The sequence below is a fragment of the Pteropus alecto genome, unplaced genomic scaffold (assembly GCF_000325575.1).
Source record: "Pteropus alecto unplaced genomic scaffold, ASM32557v1 scaffold226, whole genome shotgun sequence".
Classification (NCBI taxonomy): domain Eukaryota; kingdom Metazoa; phylum Chordata; class Mammalia; order Chiroptera; family Pteropodidae; genus Pteropus; species Pteropus alecto.
The window spans coordinates 559,585-579,191 of NW_006440132.1; positions in this window are offsets into that span (position 1 = coordinate 559,585).

Genomic DNA, 19,607 nt, shown 5'->3' on the forward strand with positions numbered 1-19,607 from the left:
TAGACCATCCTCTGTGGGAGAACTTGGCCATCCTCAGCTTGGGAAGGGCCCCTTTCAAAGCACTTCCCTGACAGGTGCTTGCTGATTCTCAGTTTTCGAGGAAATGAAAATAGAAGTCTTAACAGATATGTTAGCCCCTCACCCGCCCCCTGCTGCCTCAGACCACCACCTGAGCAAAATGAAGTGTTTGCTTTTCTCATTCCTTCTTGGGCCCCAGAAATTGAGGCTGGGAGAGATGAATGACTTACCTGAGGTCGGGGAATGGTGGAGCTAGGACCCAGACTTCTTTGCTCTTTCAACCAGGCTTCCCGTCACCCCTCCCCACCTCTGGCTCTTGGAAACCTAAGGGAGCCTTGATAATGATGGTGAAGATAATGGCCCTCCCCCTTGCCAGTCCCCCAAGGCCACCTCTGACACAACTCAGGCACCTCCTCAATCTGGACACTTTGCTAAGCCCCACCCCCTTTAAAAAAACAATCCTCACCAATATCATTGTCCCCATTAACAGACGTGGAAACTGAAGATCAGACAGGTTAGGTATAGGCTCAAGGCCACAGAGCTAGGAAGTAGTAGAGCTGGGATTCAGCTTAAGGGGCCTGAGCTATTAATGGCTCTGCTCCGAGTGGGGCCCAGGAAACCCCCAGGTGGGGAGTCGCTGTGGGTAACGAGTGTCCTGACCACGAGTGTGACATGATGTATGACCCCTCACAGCACCATACCCTGCCAGGGGTCGGTCATCCTTGCCTGCTTTCAGGCAAGGCTGTAAATAAACCTGGAATGGAGATGTGCTTTCTGGAATGGAGGCTCTGGAGCCTTCCAGAACTGCCCAAGTCCAGCCACAATATTTTTCAGAGAGCACCCTAAACTTCTACTCCCCATCACCTCCCTTCCCTACTCTGCCAGCATTCCAGGGGTGAGGACTGCAGCTTCTGGAAGTATCAGGGAGGGGCCAGGAGAGGAGACCCTTCCTCTAGAAGACTAAGGGGAAAACAGGGCCTGGCCCTGAATGGCCAGCTTCCTCCACCTCCTCCCGGAAGCCCTCCTGCACCCACTCTCACACACGGCCACAGGGCTGCTTCTAAAATCCCTGATCTGACCAGTTCCCACTTCCTATTAAAATCTTTCCCACTTCCAGTCACCTTAAGGATCAGGTCCAAACCCTGTCCACCTTCTCGCCACCCTCCCCCGGGCCCAACACATAACCAGACGCAGGCAGAGCACACAACTGCCAGGCCTGCCAGCAGGGAACCCTCCCACCAGCTGTCACCTCCAGGGGCCAGACCACCCACTCCACACTCCCACCAGCCCCTCAACCACAGGGTCTGGTGACCCATCTGCCTCCTCCAACAGCCAGAGGGGACCTTTGAGGGCGGAGCCTGGGTGTGCCTGCCCCTTCCCCTCAACACAGTATGCCCTGGCTGGCTGGAGTTTGCTGCGTTGGGCTCCCCAGGGACAATGAGGCCAGCTCAGGGTCATCGCTGGAAGGGGAGGCTCCTGGAAGTAGACCTGACCGTAAACCCCTGACCCGGGTCAGGTTAGGGGACACTGGCCTGACAAATTAGGGAAACATGGATGGTGCTAGCCTCAGTCCTCCCATAGACGCCTGACAATGGCTATGTCAAGAATCACAGATGACGTCATCACTCCCAGAAATAGGCTGATTAAGAAGCCGTGACAAGGCAAACAGCATGGCTAGGCGCGCGCGCACACGCACGCACACCCCACCCCACCCCCACTATGTGTTTCTCCTCCCCGAGCTCCTCTGGGACACAGACGGTGCCAGGAGCCGGTGCCAGGAGCCAGAGCCAGCACAAGGAGTCTGGAGTCCAGTGACACAGTTGGTCTCTGGGGAGCAGTGGTGCCCCAGAGGGATACTGTTCTCGGGGATCCCCTTGCAAAGGCTCTCTGTCCTAACCCTTGCTACTGTCCCCCACCTGCCCCTGGCCCTCTCAGATCCCCCCTAGTTTTTTTCTCACTCCGTCCTCGGCCCCACGTCGAGGTACAATCCCACCCACATTTCAGACCCTCACATTCTGGGCCTTTCCCGAAGGGCGGGCCCGCCTAGGTTCTGGGGAGGTGGGGACATCTCCTGGCTAAGACAGGGCTCTGTGCTACAGACGCCAGCCTCAATGTCTGGCTCTGCCTTGTTCCAACTGTGTGACCATGAGCTGGTCAATCCGTCTCTCTGGGCTTACCATCCTCATCTGTACAATGCAGGTGGCAATGTGCCTGCCTCATGGGGTAAGATTAAAGATGCTGATTTGTTCATTCACCAGCCGTGTGTCAGGCCCTATTTTAGAGGCCAAAGACACATTAGGAAACAAGACATCAATTTCCTGCTCCCCTGAGGCTCAGTCGAGTGTGGGAGGACACGAGTAGATGTACGATAATATCAGGTGACTGCAAATGCTGGGAGGAAACCCGGGATAGGGCCGAACTAGGGGGGGGTGGGGAGGCTGTGTGGGACAGCGTGGCTGGATGAAGTGAGGACACAGGTCGCAGACATCGGGGCAAAGAGTGATCCAGGAAGAGGAAACAACAAGGGCCAAGATCCTGATGTGAAGCACCTGAGAGACGGGACAGACAGGGACGAGGGGCAGGGGACAGGGACAAGCGGGGGCAGTTAAGATCAGCAAGGCAGGCAAAGTTGGAAGGGAGCCCAGCCTAGGGATGGGCTGCAGGGTCTAGGTGGGAGGTGACAGGGTTTGGATTCTGTGGCAGTGGTGGCAGTCCACGAAGCACGTAGCATGGTGCCTGGCACAAATGAACCCTCGGTATTCGTTCTCCTTGTCCCTATGCTCATCACCATCAATATCCTCATCGCCCCTGACATTGGGAGGACCCCACCGGTCCCAAAGCTGAAAGACCAGCAGGCAGACCTCGTCACCCTGGTTTACAGAGAACCAGGTTCCTTGCTCAAGGTTTCTGAGGCGGTGACAGGCAGGGCCAGACTGGGCTCCACGGCCTCAGCGGCCAGATCTCCTCCACGTGCCCTCCTTTCCCCCCGGGCAGGGCCTGGTCCTGAACCAGCTGTGTGTCTCCACCCACACTGGCCTCCACTGGGAAACCGTCAGACGCCAAACAAAACAACAGCACCAGTGTCTGCATCTCACAGATTTCTGAGTTCTTCCTATCCAGTTTCTCACTTGCGGACAGGGTGGTATGTCAAGCCCCATCAGATGATGGACTAGGGCTGAGAAAAGCTTCTTCGAATCCTCGCTAATTCCACCTCCTCCAAGAGCTTCCCTGAGCCCAGGCAAACACTCTCGCCTGGGCCTGGCTGCCCTGCAGGCCCCCCTCAGGGCCAGGCTCCAGGGCCTCTGCAGCACCAGTCCCAGAGGCAGCTGACCCAGTGAGAGGCCCCAGGTAGAGACAAACACCTCTCCCACTCCAGACTGGGAGCTCCTCCAGGCAGGCAGGGACCGTAGCCGATTCCTGTCCCTGTCCCCAGGGCTGAGCACAGGTGAGCAAAAACAGAAATAACTCAATCTCGAGGGTCCCCTGGGGAGTCCTGTCTGCATGAGAAACCCTGAGACAGCCACCCAGACTGCCTCCTTCCCCCTCTCACCCTTGGCCTCCGAGTTTGGGGGAAGCTGCTAGGGAACTCTCTGGTGCACACCCCCACCCCCGGGGGGCTGAAGGGGGCGACTGCTGGGAGGAGGGGGCCTGCAGCGACACGCCCCCTCCCCACCGCGGGTCTGGGCCAGAACAGCCCGTCTTCCCCTCCGCTCTTCAGCGAGGTTAGATTAAGCTGGACAACATGTTCTCATGCACACGGACGCAGAGCATTTTTTTAATAAGCCACAGAAAACCTGTAGAAAAAACTCCCAACCACCAGCCAGTGATAAGGTGAAAGAGAAATTCCACTCTTTGCTTTCCACTTCTTTGTGGCTAGAATTTGGTACTCGGTGCTTGTACTCTTAGTGATCTTTATGTTAAAAAGAAGACTTAAAAATAAAGTGAATGAAAGGGCATCTGGCCAGTGTTGGCCCCTTCCCTCTGGAAGTCCAGGCGCCTGCCTTACATCTTGTTTCTTCTGCCTGGTCTCTACCCAGGCCGGCGGCCGGCCAGGCCGGAGAGCGAGCGTGGGAGGAGGCAGGGCTGGGAAACCAGCCAGGGGATCGCAGACTTACCTCACCCCACTTTCTCTCTGACCGCCCTGCCCGCCCCGCTTTGTGCAGACCCTGCTGCTGTCCATGTTGTCTGTCCCCTCCATCAGTCCCTGGCCACCCTGGGCTTCGGTCACCTGCGTATTTCTGGCCCAAGGCCCTGCACACGCAGGTGCTCAATGAAAGTTTGCTAGACACAATGCCAGGACAATCTGAAGGGCTGTTTATGCCAGGTGATCATTTAGAGAGAAACTCAAATCTGGATTATGGAGGGAGTGGCAGGTAGGGTGGAGAATTAAAGAAAAATGATGCCCCAACAGGAAGACACGCAGAAAGGCTTTGGCCAGGGCAGTTCAAACCCTGGGAAGAAGGACCCCTGCCAGGCAGGAAGACAGGGAGTGAGACGCCCTCTGAGGGTTCAGAACTTCCACGCCCAAGGAGCTGCACAGCCAGCAGCAGAGCAAATGCAAAGGGCAGGGGGAGGCCATGCACGTCACGGACACACAGGTGGACGGACAGCCCCCAAAGCCGTGAAGTCACACCTCGGCTAAAGATCAGGATACTGTGTGTCCCATACATTTCTCTTAAATACTTTTGACCTTTCCTCCCTGAGTGCTTCCCAACCAAAGCTTCTCCTTCACTGTGCCAACGCTGGGCAGAAACCCTGGCTAGGAGCAGGGGACACAGCTGCAGCAGGCTCAGCGTCGATCTGGTTTGTCCAGGGCAGCATTTCACACCAACTAGAGTTGGTCCCTCAGCAAGGCATGCATGGCTTCCACGACAGGGCGTGGCCCCATCTGTCCTGCTGTGCCAGTCCCCTTTGCTCCAGTCCCGACTGTCCCAAAAACCTTCATGCAGATTCCCACAGCCACACCTTTGCGCAGGTGGCTCCCTCACCAGGAGACCTTGCCTACTCCCCTCTGCCCACCTGGGTTTTATCCAACCTATGAGAAAGGTTTCTAACTAAAGAGGATGGGCTGTATTTGGTCAACATGCATGGTTTGTTTAGCCCACACAGAGTCTGACATTTTTAAGTTTTGAATCAATTGCCAACATTTAAAGATGTGAAATTTGAAAATGTCACCGAAAACTCTTAGATTTCTGCTTTCTCTTACACATCCAAAGACGCAGTGCCATGGCTTGGTGGCTGCTGCCTCCCTTAGCAGGACACGCACTCTCCGGGTTGCCACTTCTGTAACTGCCTCACAGTGGTTCCTGTGTGGCAGCTGGCAGGACACAGGACAAGACCTACATCTCCCAGGGACACACTCTGCACCCGGCACACAATAGGGACAAAAAAGACGCAGTGCCTCACCGTGCCCAGGGTCTCCTGATTGCTGTCCGCTTCTTTGCAAGACCCCAAACAGGGACAGGCCAGTATCCTCAGTCGTGGGTCCCCCCTCCCACAGTGGGGCACACCTGCAGCAGGACACTGGGCTTGGCCTTCGGGGCTGTGCCACGTCGGTCTCTGGTCTTTGCTTCAGTGGCTGTGTCTTCTGGAGGCCAGGCCAAGCAAGAGCAGGGATCCCGCCATCTCCCCGCTTTCAATCCCCAGGACTTTTGCTAAACTGAAAAGGAGAAATTCACACCAAGAACTGACAACGCCGAGGCTTCCTAGACGCCCGCCTGCAGGCGGCCTGCCCGCTTTGAAGACAGTAGCCAACTCTTCCCTTTTTCTGGGTTTTCAAGGTCAGGGTCACATTGGCAGGAAGGGTTCTCTTTGTTCTCCTGCCTCGGACTCACCCTAACCGCAGTCACTATCCCCGACAGCCAGGTCTTCGGCAGTGGCAGAGGAGGCCCTGCTCCTGCTGGGGTGGAGCAATGAGGGTGAGCCCCAGGGGCCCTGCTTCCCGGATACGGGGCCTCTGTGGGCCTGCGAGTGCCATCTCTGGTCCTCGGTGCTGGCGCACAATGAAGGCTGGTCGGAGGGGGACAGCTGACAGCCCCCACCCAGAGCGGGCACCGGCTCAGAGGACGGGCCCCGGCTCAGAGGACGGGCCCAGTCTGGCTCTGCTCCTGGCTGGCTGGTGCTGTGACCTCAGGCTACATGCCTCCTCTCTCAGAGCTTCAGTTTCCTTATTTGGAAAACAAGGAAATAAATACCTGATCCAACAATCGACCTCCTAATGGGACCTGGAGGAGCTTTGTCAGTCATGAAGTGCCATGCCAAAGTTAATTATTCCAGTGCCTGGCGCAGCGCCCACGTGCAGTTGGGGCTCAATGTACCATTCACAGCGAAAACACCTTTGGGTCCCTGCTCTGTGCCAGGCTGTGTGCAAGGCGCCGGAGGCCCAGAACGGAGGCCTGGGCGCTGTGCACAGGAGGTCTGTTCTTCAGTGGGGCACAGACACAACTGTCACACTGTGAGAACTGCCAGGAAGTAAGGCTCGGAATGCTGGGAGACCCCCAGGGGGCTCCTGGGCTCCTTCAGGCAGGGTCAACAGACCCAGGTCTGTTAAGGGCCCCACCTCTTGGCCACTGGGCAGCAGAGGCCGGAGTTTGGGCTGCTCGGCCGCAGGCTGCCCGCCCCTCCACCCATTTTCCAACAGCCTGGTTTAAACAGAGTTGTCAGGCGTGGGGAACACCCCAGTTCTGTGAAGGCGCCCGCGTGCACATGCACATCTGTGCCGTGCACATCTGGGTGTGCGTGCTGGAGAGCTGACAGTGACCCAACATCTGTGTGGCCAGACCCTGTGCTGTACCTTTTATACACATTCTGTTCGTGGCCCCCACACCTGCTTGGGGAGTAGTGAAAATAATCCGGACTCATGGGCCCTACCCCCAGAGAGGTGACGCCACCCTATCCCCAACAGGCAGTGGTCCGCAGAGCCTGGAGTCACACTGCACAGGGTCCTCATTCTTACTGTGCGCCCTACGAGCCTGTGAGACCTGGGTCAAGTTACCAAACCTCTCAGCACCTGGTTCACCCATCTCCCAGGCTGCTGTGAGCATTTAGGAGACAAAGCGTGTGGCATGGAGGGTGTCATCTTCCTTGTCCTCCGCCTAATCCAACCCAACACACACTCACCACTGTCTCCAGCTCTTCTGACCTGCTTTTGCCCAGCTGAACTACTCTCCTTCCCACCCCAATGCCCCAAGCCCTTTCTTGCCTCCCAAAGCGGTCTCATGTCTCAAAAGGACAGCACGGTTCTGAGCCTCTGAGCATGGGCTCACTCATGGGGCTCCCGCTGCCTAACTGCCCTTCTCCCCGCTTTGCCATCTGATGAACTCATCCTCTTTCAAGCCTCAACTCGTGCCACTCTGCGAAGCCCTCCCTGATTCCTGGAGAGCAGCCTCAACTCCTGCCCACCCCAAGCGAAGCACAGAATGAAGTGGGCGAGGCCCGCAGCTCCTTGCTCATCCCAGTGTACATCCCTCACTCTTGGCCTCAGCCTCCCTCCTGTGAATGAATCTCCGCGACTTCTCACTCTAAGGCCCTATGAATGGGAAATTCATGAATGGGGCACCGCTCTCTTTGGAGGGGGAGGGCATCTGTTCACTGGAGGTTCTGGAGGGCTGGGAAGGAGGCAGACACTGCCTTGTTCTACCCGAGGCTCGAGAGACCCCAGCCAGCACCCTCAGGCTGATACCGGGGAGCAGACCCAATAACGAAACACAGAAAACAGGCACAGAAAACATGGAGCAAAGGGAAGTCCGCCCGGGATTGTGACGGGGATCGGGGCAGGAGGAGCTAGGACTTGAAAGGCAGGTCAGATCAAAGTAGGAAGAGCAGAGGGAAGAGGAGGCGGCGTTCCAGGTAGAGGGAACGACAGGAGACAGATCCACCTCAAGTGCCACTGTACATATCTCAAGGCGCTTTGCTAAGCATTTAGCTACAAATCTCATTTACTCCTCTCACCCATGCTTTGAGATAGAAATTGCTATTATCCCCGTTTTAGAGAGTTAAGTTCCCCAAGTCGCAGAGCTGATGAGTGGGGGAGCCGGGATTTGAACCCAGGCACGCTGGCTGCCTCTGTGTGAGTAAACAGGGGTGAGGAGGGCACAGGGGCTCAGGGGAGTGGGGAGGCAGTGAGGATGAGAGTCTGGGGACTCCTGAGACTCGTTAAGACCTCAGAAGCCAGACTGCGTTTTCCCTGCAGCCTGATCTGGAAGGGCACCCACCCCAGGCAAGTGTTGACAAAATCCCATGAGGTGACCCTGCCCACACACGGAGTGTGGCAAGCTGACACGGAGTCGAGGCCCCCAGCCTTACACTTCCTTTGCATGATCTGCCTGACGGACGCAGGGAGCGGCTTGTAAGAGTGCGCCTGAGCAAGCGGGGGAGGGAGCCGGCAGAGGGCAGCCAGTCAGGAGCTGCGGCTGTCAGCGGCCACACCGACAGGCTGGCGCGCGGAGCTGTTGCCAGGGCAGCCCCGAGATTCTGCCTTCACCGGCAGAGTGATTTAGAACTGGTTGCTCTGGGTGGGCCACTAGCTCGGCGGGCCAGCTCTTGGCCCTTCCAAAACCTTAACACAAAATGTTAGGGCCTGGGCCACTGGCACGAAAAGCCATTAAAACAGAAAGCATGGGCTCGCCTCCCACGTCAGAAACAAGCTCCTCGTCACAACACAGACCAAACGGGAACCACGGCTGGGGGCTTGAGGCTTTTGGGCCAGGAGTTCGGACAACCCAGGCTCATCTTGAAGCACGCTCACTATTATTAAGTGGTACCTGCTCCTCCCACGAGGGGCCTGGACCTGCAGCAGCAGGCAGCCCACGGGACAGGACGGGAAAGAGAAGGAAGAGAGCTTTCGGGGTGGTGTGGCTGAGAGGAGGGTGGTGTGAGGCAGGCAGGACCCTGACTGGACTCACCCTGGCCTCCTCTCAGTGCCCAGCACATGTCTGCCACGGGGCAGGGCCAGACGCGGCAGCTAGAATAACTCTGGGTAGGGAGAAGTGACCGCATCTGGAGAGGCAAGGTGACAAGGTGACGTCCAATTCAGAAAGCCCAGAGTATTGAAAGTCGTATGTCAGCCACACTGAAACATTGAGGAAATGACTACCAGTGTGATAATCACGTGTGAAACTTAAGTGACTCCGCCCAAGGCCTGATTCGCAGGCGCCCCTAGTCAGGACCCCCACATGGGGGTAGCCACAGCAAGCCCGTTAAACACTTTTCCCTCCCATTTAATATTCCCTCTCATTTAGAAATGTGCCTCCACTGGTGCAACGAGTGGTTTCAAATGTGACCAGATGAAAAGACCATAGGGCATCGCCATCCTGTCTGAACCAGCCCTAAGATTTAGGCAAGCTCGGCAAGCCAACCCTTCACAAGTGGCCTCTTGGGGTCCAGAACTCTGTGTGCCCCAAGCCCTACCACTCAATGGAAGACTCTGGCCCCTAAGCCAATGAAGAGGTTGAGAAACGGGCATCACATGGGAGTGAACCTATGGAGCAAGGTGCTTCCCCAGGGCGGGAAGACAAAGTGGGGGGCCACCCCAGCTTAGGAGAGGCCTTGGGGCTGCCTGAGAGCTTCCTAAAAGGTGCGTGCACAGGGCAGAGCCCGGCATGAGACTGGCCTTTACTGAAACTTCCCAGTAGTTGCTGGAGGCAAAGGAGACAGAGTCCCACCCACTGCTGACCATTAGAGGCTACAGATATTTATGGAAGGAACACAAGAGCTAAACAGCCACCTTGGCCTAGGACAGAGAGAAAACAGAGATGACAAATCAGAAACACACGGTGATCAGAACCAGGCTTTCTGCTGAGCAGCCTAAGTTCCCCAGGTTGGCCAAACACCACGGTGGGAGCCATGGAACCAAGCTCGAGGAACCACCCATTATCTGCCTGCAAACAATTGAGCACCTGTGAAAACAGGCAGGTGCTCAGGGTGCCCAAATTCAGGGAGAAACTGAGAAATTAAGACTCTGGAATCCATCCGCGGCCCAGGTGGAGGAAAAAGTGAGGCATAAGCCTTGACCTGGCTCCTTCTGCTTCACGTCTGCCTAGGCTCATGTGGCCGGAGTCTGCCACCACGGAGGGACAGGGACTACCTATGAAGAGACCCAAGATTGGGTACCCAGAGTCAGAACTGTCGTGATGACCCTGAAACACCCTCTGAGTGTGTCTAACCTGCCTGGCTTTCCATCTCAATGAGGCACTGGCTCCCCGAGAAGCAGGAGCAACACCAAAAGGCTGACCTCGGGGCACCAACTCCAGGATGCCACTGCTGTTCCCCCTCTGGGAGCACACTGAAGTGCCGGGGCAGGGCTGGATCCCCTCTATACCTTCAGGGCCAGCCCCAGACCTGCCTGGAACCCCACTGGAGATGCCCCGCTGTTTATCTGAAGAACTAAGCAGATTTCTTTTGGAAGTGGAATCTGAGCAGGACAAAGGGCCCTCAGCTAGGGCTCTTCAACCAGACCAAATAAACACTCAGCTACTCGACAGGGGGCTGCGGTTTTTATTTGAAGAGGGGCAGGGAAGAGCCAGTCCAATCACAGTTTGAGCTGAAACTGGCTTTCAGCCAACAGCAGTAGCGCAGCACCCCAGGCCGAGTTCCCGCCTTGCCTGGAGTTCAGCTGCCCACCTGTGAATCCTGGTTCCCTAAGCTGGAGCAAGCAACGGTACATCTGCCCCAACATTACTCTGCAGCCTGATAATCCGGCACCGCACCACCATCCCTCAGAGGCATGGGACCCTTCCAGAAAGGGGAGAATCCAGAACGGCTGGCTGGAGGTCTCAATACTTGAATGAGTCTCAGAATCACCCAGGGGCTTGTTGTGAATACAGACTGGGGCCAACCCTAGACCTGCAAATCGGACTCCCCTGGGTGGGGCTCTAGAATCTTTCAGCCAGGTTCCCATGGCACCATGATGCTCAGCTATATCCAGGCACCAAGACAAGATGAGATGACCTCTGATGCCCCTCAGTGCCCCCTTCCCAGTGTCCACAGGAATGCTTGGCCTCTCCCCATCAGCTGCTGAACTTCCTAAAACCCTGGGGAGTCCATAGGTCTCTAAGCACCTTCAGCTGACCACCCCTCTACTCACCTCTGTAGGCAGCTGGTAGGCACCACGGGTAGGCCGGTCACACCAATGACAGGCCAACAGGGATGTACGGCGGGGAATAATAAATCAACTCACTTTACTGGGGGAGACGTGTGCTATTTACAGAGTTCTTTCAAAGAGTCCTTAGTTGACTTGTGTTCTGATCATCAGAAAATTACCCGACTCACGTTGCTGTTAAGAGGAAGCAAAACCCCAGCGAGGCAGACAGGCTCGGCTTTGGGTTGGTGGAGGCCCCCTCTGGAGCCTGTGCTGCCCCAGCTCAGGAGATTCTCAGGCTGCACCCCGCAGAGCCCTACCCTGAAGGAGTGAGATCCCTGGCACTGGCTACAGAGACTCCAGCAGGGTGACAGGTGCCACAGCCAGCTCCCCGGAGCAGGTGGGCATGCACCTGGGCTTGGAGTTCCACAGGCCTGGGTTTAATCCAGACTCTGCCCTCTAAAAAGTATATGCTCTTGGGCAAGTCTCTGAACCATCTTCGGTTTGGGTTTCCTCACCTGTAAATGAGGAAAAATCCACTTCCTAGTACTGCTGTGTAGGTTAAGATCACAGGAGCCCCACGCTCCCGGACGGACACACTGGGTCTGCACAAGCCCGTTCGTCTGCCCAGAAGGCACTTCCTGCAGAGCTCACCTGGCTCCTCTCTTCCTTGGGGAAGCTGTCCCCACCACCCCACACGCCAAACCCTCCTGCTCTGGGCTCTCACTGCCTTCAGGACACGTGTCTCAACTGCAATTACGCATTCCCCGTGGGACAAGTCACTGCAGCCCGTCTCCTCCACTAGGGGAGGGGCCTGGCTGGTTTTGCTCAACACTGCACCCTGTAAGCTGGCACCATGCACCTAACAGGCCCTGACTCAACAGAATTCCCTCTCCTCAGGACCGGGCCATCACAGTTCCCTGTCCCATCGCTGGCTCCAACCTTGCCTCAGGAACTCCCACGTTCAGCCCCTACTAACAGTCAAATCGGTGCCCTCCCAGATCAGCCGGCCCCTCTGGAGCCTTTCGACGTCAACAGCTGCTCCTGGGGCCTTGGCCTTGCATGGCGCTCCAGATTTCTCGGAGTAACACCTTCTCAGAGTTTCGGAAGCACACCAGTCATTTGCCAACTATTTCCTCCCATTAATCTCACGATGCATTTGCTATTTTGCCTCCATAATGACTCATTTAGCAGCAACAGAGCAATTAGGCAGACCACAGAATATTGATTTTCTAAGTGGGAGAAATGTCCGCACACACAGCTTTTCATGCCTGTCTTGGGCTGTCTCCTGGTACATGATGGGGTGGACCCTGCAAAGTCTGGGCTGGAGGTGCTGGCAGGATTCTGGGGTCTCAAACAGAAGCTCAAAAGCATCATATGTATAAATGTGAGAGAGTGTGTGTGTGCACGAGACGATGTGATAAAAATGACTGTGACCAAAAAAGACTGTGACATACATGACCCCATGCAGACTGCAGAGCCCTAGGAGGCAGGCACCATTTTCACACTCATTTTAAAGATGAGGAGACTGAGGTTCAGAAATTAGGTGGCTTGTCCTAGATCACACTGGAAATTCGAGAGCCAGATCCAGACCCAGGTCCACATGTCAGCAGCAGAATTCTGTTCATCAGGGTACCCCTATGTGGCTTGCTCCTGTATGTGGACTTGTCACCTGGGGACAATGCAGTCTCTTTCCTGGTGTGACCCAAGGAGACTCCTGAGACATCAAACAGCTGGTCTAGGTCCTGAAGTCACCCCTTGGCCTGAGGCAGCCTCCAAGCCTAGCTGCTGTAAACATATTCACCCCAGGCTGCCCTTGGCCATCCACCAGGCCTGAGCAGTGGCTCTCAGAAAGGCCTGCAGAAAGACACAGCAGCTGGAGACCAGCTGCCCTCACTCTCCCCCTCCCCATCTCCCAACCACTGCCACCAGCCCAAGTGCCTACCCAGCTCTGGGGCACTTCAAACATCACCTACTGTATTAAAAGCGAGGGCTCTGATGAGCGGGACATGGGGTCGTTTTATGCCCATTATCTGTGTATGGTTTCAAAACTAGACCCCACAGCTGGGATACTATTAAACAGAATTTTAGCTTACTTCCTACCTCCCACTCCTAGAAACTTACTCCAAGTAAGCTGGGATGGGGGCTGTAGAAGCAACAGGTCCCCGTTGTCAAAGGACCAATGCCAGCCAACATACTGACCTTTACCTAAGGAGTAAATGGTTTCTTGGTGGCCAAGGGAAAGAAGTGAAGATCCAGAGATGAAGACCCATCATCTCTGTGCCTTTGGGTGAGATAATTACCCCCTCGAGCTTCAGTTTCCTTATCTGTAAAAAGGGATAATCCCTGCCCTGCTACTTCCCGAGCTGGTATGAGGACCAAGTGGTAAATGATAAAGTGCCACATAAATGCTGGCTAGGGAAGCTCATTAAAGGGACGAGTTTCCAAGAGCTGGCACTGTCCAGCAATGGCCTGGACATCGCTCCATCACTAGAGATGTACAAACAGACCCTGGACAGTCCATGTGGGTGGGAAGCAGAGAAGCCTACATATATATCCTCTCCTACACTCAGATGCGCATTAGCCAATTAAATCCTCTTAGGAGTCAAGCACTGAAGAAACTCTCTTGTTTTGGTTTGCTGGATGCTTCTCTGAACCGTTTGGACTACGGAATCCCTCCCTATGTGGTATTCCGTAGAATCCAGTTTGAGAAACACTTCAATGGGTGCTTTGGACAATGACTAGGGGAGACAGAGAAGAGAGCGAGACCTTTCAAGTACACTCTGGCTTGAAGAGACTATAAGATCTTCCCCAATATCAACTATGTGCCAGGAGGAGACTCTGCCTTCAACCTACCGTTCTAGCATGACAGGGAGACAAGCCCCTATCTCCAGAGAGAAAATTCCCTTCAAGGAAACAACACAAAAAGGGACTTAGAAACTTCAAACAGGAGTCACTCTCAGGCTATCCCTGACCTTAACAAGGCCAGAAACTTGGAGGGACTGAAGAGAAAAGCCTCTGCTACCTGCTCTTGCCTGAAAATACCCCATCACCGTCCTTATTGCCAGGGTCAGAGTGCTTCTCCAGGCTACCCAAAAAGTCTCTACAACAGGTAATCACATTTCAGAGAAGAAAAGCTTGTGGGACCACACAGAGCAGGAGAATACAGAATCTCAAGTCATCTGTGTGCTCGAGACCATTTATGGATCCTGGAGGAAACAAGCATGCACCACCAGCCCTGCCCAGTATGATGCTACCTGGACACACCTCCTCCCCGCCAGTGTCCTCTCCTCTCTCTGGGGGGCTCATGCCAGGAAAGGCCGAGGTGCCCAGGAACTATCGGCTCCCTGGAAGAGCTCCAACGGCAAACCCACCCATAAATGGTGCAGACTTTGCTCCCAGCAAGGACAGATCTTTATTAATTATTCAGGGGACAGTGCAATTATGCAAATCAGTGGGCAGCCTTTGCCTGACTGCTGCCTTCTACAGGAGTGGGTGGGGGAAGGATGGGGACGCCCAGAGCCCAAGCTGCTGGGTGCCAGAAGGGAACCACCCAGTCCACAAAAGGAGAAATAAACCCCCCAAGCGCTGGCCCCACAGAGGGCTCTGCCCAGAGCCCGGCCCCACCCTATATACAGGAGGGCTGGTAGCTGCTCTGAAGAACAGCTCTGAGGACTTGGGGATGCCTGATTCTGAAAAAACAGACCCACACCTGTTGCTGGGCCAGCAATACCATCATTCCAGGCTTTCCCTGAAGGTCCTAAAGGCATGGAACACTTCCAAAGTTCCCTCTTGAAAGCACGCTTCTAAGGAGAGGTAACGCTTCCAATTAGTGTTTACCAAAGAATGTTCTGCAGAACACTACTGCTCCACAGATGTCAACAGCTGCACTTGGGGGGGGGCGGGGATAGGTGGGGACAGGAAACCCTGGATTAAACGATGTGAGACTGCAGGACCTCTCAGGGTCTTTAATGTCCCAGATCAACGACCGATTCGCTAGAGTGAGGATGCCGTCACACGCCTGTGGAGGAAAACACCTAGTCTCATTTCCAGGAACGAAGGGGAACCGAGTTTGAGAAACTCTAGACATATTGCTCGTAAATCCCCTGCCAGCTCCATCACCCCTTGACTCTGAATTTCCTGGGAGTTGGTTTTCACTTCTCTCATAAACAACTATCATCAAAAATACGGACTCCATGTGCCCAGGGCAACTGGACAAGACCACCTCAGGCAGGCTGGATGGGGATCGTGGCGGAATACCTGGCCACGGCACTGCTACTGTCCTATACCTACTTCCAGTTCCCTCCCCGAGGCCCAGCAGTTACGCACGTGCACAGTGTGCCACCTCGGGTCCACAGAGGGTTGTGTCAGCCAAGAGCCTGGCTGCACGACAAGTCACCCCCTCAGCCAGTCTAGCTAGAGGTCTCAGCACCAGATTCATTTCTCACAGGTCCAGACAACAGCTGGTCTGGGGAGTGCCTGCCCACCATCATCGCTGTTCTCCCTTTACCTTCCTGGGCAATGATGAAAGTGACCCCTACGCACTGACCTACAGGACTAGAACCCTGCGGGAGTTCACAGAGAAAGACAACTTATAATCACTGATCGACTGCACATGCGGAGGGCGGTCACTCAGCCAGCCAGCCCTACTCTCATATCCTGGGGACCCCACCCATTGAAACCAGGAGGAAGGCCCGCCTCCACTGCCACCCCTACTGCTGCAGGACTTCAGCACCCGCGACAGCCTCCTGCAGAGCCCCGAGTGGCCCCAGGACACTCCTCCACTCCCCCTGGTAGCTGTCATGTTCATTCTGGAAAGATCTAGGTGCAAATCCCATCTCAGCCATTCACCGGCTGTCTGGCTCAGGACAAGTGGCTTTCACCTGTTGGAGCGCGTTTTCTCATCTGAAAAACAGGGAGAAGGCAGTACTTTGCAGCAGTTAAGAGCACAGACTTGGGAGCCAGGCTCCTTGGGTTTGAATTCTAGGTCTGCCGTGCCAGTTGTGGGCCCCACGTTTCCTGGTTGTAAACCAGGGATGACGACCGTGTGCGGCACACAGGCTTTTCTGAGGATGAAGTGAGGTCCTCTCAGCGATGTGCTGAGAAAGGGCCTGGCCCCCAAGAAGTGCTCATCTCCTTAGCTGTTACACTCGAGAGGTGCTGGCTTTGGGTCCACAGAGACCTAGATTCTACATCCATCCTGAGGGCAATCCCTGGTAAGTGACTTCACCCGAGGCCAGTTTCGTCACCTGTAAATGGGCAGGGGGATAAGACGGGAGTGGTCGGAGAAGTAGAGATGAGGCACATACAACGCACAAGGCCTGGCCCGCAGGAGGTGCTTCCTGCACAGCAGGTAGTTTATCGATGTTATTACTGACAGGGCACGTCATCTGTAAAACAGAGCAGATGAACAGAGGCCACGTGGAACGGTGGGTGATGCGGGGCTTCCTACATAAAGCCAGACCACCTGAGTTCGAGTCCCAGCTCAGCCACTTTCAAGCTCTACGACTCTGGCTAGTTGCTCAGTCTGTCAGCTGAGGCTCAATCTTCTCTGTAACACGAGGGCAGTAACAGCACCAAACCTTCATAATGCTGTCGTAAGGACGACACGAGAAGATGCACAAAGGCACCAGGCGTGGGGCCTGGCCCATCACGAGTAGCCACTCAAGGGCGGTGGGGGTGGTGTTACCCAGATCTGCCCCATTCACCTCTCTGAGCCTCACTCACCTCACCTGTAAAATGCAGGTCACAGCCATAAGTGCCCTAACTGCTCCAAGTACCCTTGCGAGCCCCGTGTGAGCACAAGAGGGTGCTACTGGCACTCTTCCAGGATGGAAGTTTGATTTCAAAAGGCACCACAACCAGAAAAAGGGCCTGTATGCTAATGAGGGGATGTGGGGTACCAACTGGGGAATGGACTGCCTGAGCATGGGGTCCCCCAGAGTGTAACTCTGAGCCAGTCACGTTCCCCTTTCGGAGTTTCAGTTTCTATATCTGTGAAATGGGAATCAAAAACCCCCGTCACCATGAGGATCAACAAGGACACAACGTGGGCAGTGCCTAGGCGAGTCGCTGGTACACAGCTAGGGCACAATCCCTGCCCCTCTGCGAAAGAAAGAAACTTTGGGCAGTGGTTCTCAGACTTTGGGGAAACACCATTTCTCCACCAGAGAGTCTAATTCGGAAGGTCTGGGCTTGGGCCCAAGAATCTGCATTTTATCAGGTGTCTGAGGCAATCCCTCTTCATATGGGTCCTCCCCGGGCTGGGCTGGTCAGCTGTACTCGGTGGCCAGCCTCTGAGTTTCCAAGTCAAGAGAAGGGTTGCAGTCAGACTCAATTCCGGGACTGAGCATGCTGATGAGAGCTGGGGAAGTTGGAAAGGGCGAAAGAAGGCAGGAAGGGGAATAAGGAGCAGAGCGGGTAGGGCTGTGAACAATCTATTAATCAGCGCCCCACCTCACCAGAAACAAGGATTGTTGAGGCTCACACATCCTTCACATGCTAACAGTCTGCAGCTGCAATACAGCGCTTTGATTACGAATGTCAAAAAGACAGAGCATGAAATTAACTTCCCCTTAGTCAGTGGGCACAGGATGCCGCCGCACTAATTCACTGCCCTCATGTGAAAACCCCCTACGACACCGTCGCATTAAATCAGGGCCTGCACTACAAGGGTGGCGTCTACATCTCTGCCCAGACTGCAGACGAGGGCCCTGAGGGTGTGAGAAAGGACAGGGCAACAGGCAGGTGACAGCCCAAGGGTTAACTGGGTGGTGACCAGAGCTGGCTGGAAAAGGGGCCCCTCTCATGGAGGGCTGCTCGTTGGAATAGGGAGGTGAAGGATCACTGTGATAAGAGTAACTCACCCCGCAAGGCATCTGATGAGGAGAAATATGCAAATCTACCTCTGGCTGGGCCAACTCCTGCCCCACCCAGGCTCGCACTTGTAAGAACCTTCCTTGGCATTTGGAAGGCAGGTCTTTGTGGGAGCCGCCAGCTGGTCTCCCTGGGATTGGTAAGCAGCCAAAGCTGTGCCCCTGGTAGGTGTGAGACGCTGCGTACCCACCCACAAGCTCATACCCACACATGCCCACGGAAGACAGAGATGCCCTCTATCTCAGGAGGGGACAGGAGGCGAGGCCACCCTTCCTGGCACTCCTGGCTGAAAGGGGAAACGTCCACGTCATTTCCATGATAAACTACTTGGGTTTTGAGCCTGTCCTTTGAGGTAGGTGGGCAGGCATGATCGCAGGTGACTCCACACTGAGCACTGAGGGGGAGCATGGAGGAGAGAGCTGGCTCCTGGTGGAGATTTGGCCTTTCGGGAAGCTGCCTCAGGCATTGGGGTCAGGGTAAGGAGTGGGGGTCAACTCAGGGGGTCTATAGATAGCAGCCCAAAGGCCTCTGGAGGGAAAAGAAAGAGGTGAGTTTCATGGTAGAGTGGCCAGTGGCTGTCTCTGCCATAGCCTAGGCCTTGGACATGTCACCTGGCTACTTGGAGGCCTCAGAGGGCCAGGGTGTAGGGTGCAGTGGATACGGCCTCACTTCAGCCCAGGCTTACTTATCCACAGCTACCCACACACCCCACCTGAGGCTGGGAATGCAGCCCAGACCACTCCTCACAGATGGATGGACAGACTAAGTACCAGAGGCTCCTCACACAAAGGGTGCTTTCTCACTCACCCACAGCCAGTCACCACAGGGGAGTGGGCGGGCACCTCAGCAGTGGGGAAGCCAAGTGTGCTCTGCCACCTGGGAAGGAGCCACCTAGCCAGTCAGGGGAGCTGGGTGTTTTTGGTCTCCCTATGATCTCTTCTGTGGCCTTCTAAAATAGCCATTAATTAGAACCTGGTAATTAACTTTCTGTTTCAAGTAATATTTTGCAAAGGAATTCCATTAAAGAGTCGATTTGCATATCCTTAGACATGGGCAGGGTTACTCAGGGAGAATGTGATAGGCTCTTTGGCACCCCAGGCTTGGGCTCTGCTGGCCCCTAGGGATTAAGAGGGCTGCTGTCCTCATGGCCCCGGTATACACTGAGCCCTGGAAGGTTCTCCCCAAGAAGGTGAGCAGTTTGCTCACAAAAGTGGCCAGCTCAGTGGCCACACACCTAGACAGAAACTGCACAGATATGCACATGAGAGCTCAGCTCAAACGCGGAACAGAGTACACATATGTATGTGCATAAGAAGAAAACAGACACAACACATACCGATCACTTACTAGATTGAACCACATGTCCATATTCAACCTCCAAAAACAGCCACTTCACAGGGTCCAACCCAATATGAAGTGTCAAGTACTGTTCCAAATGCCTTACCTGTGATTACTCATTTCAGATGCACAGGCATGTACAGGTCATTTACATTTAACACACACACACTCATGAGGACAGGTATCCATTGGCAAGACATACGAAAACATGCACACACAGACACACACACGCCTACAGATGCTTGTACAAAGACAGGCTTCTCCAGCCTCTGAAACCCCAGCCTGGGGCTGATCGCAT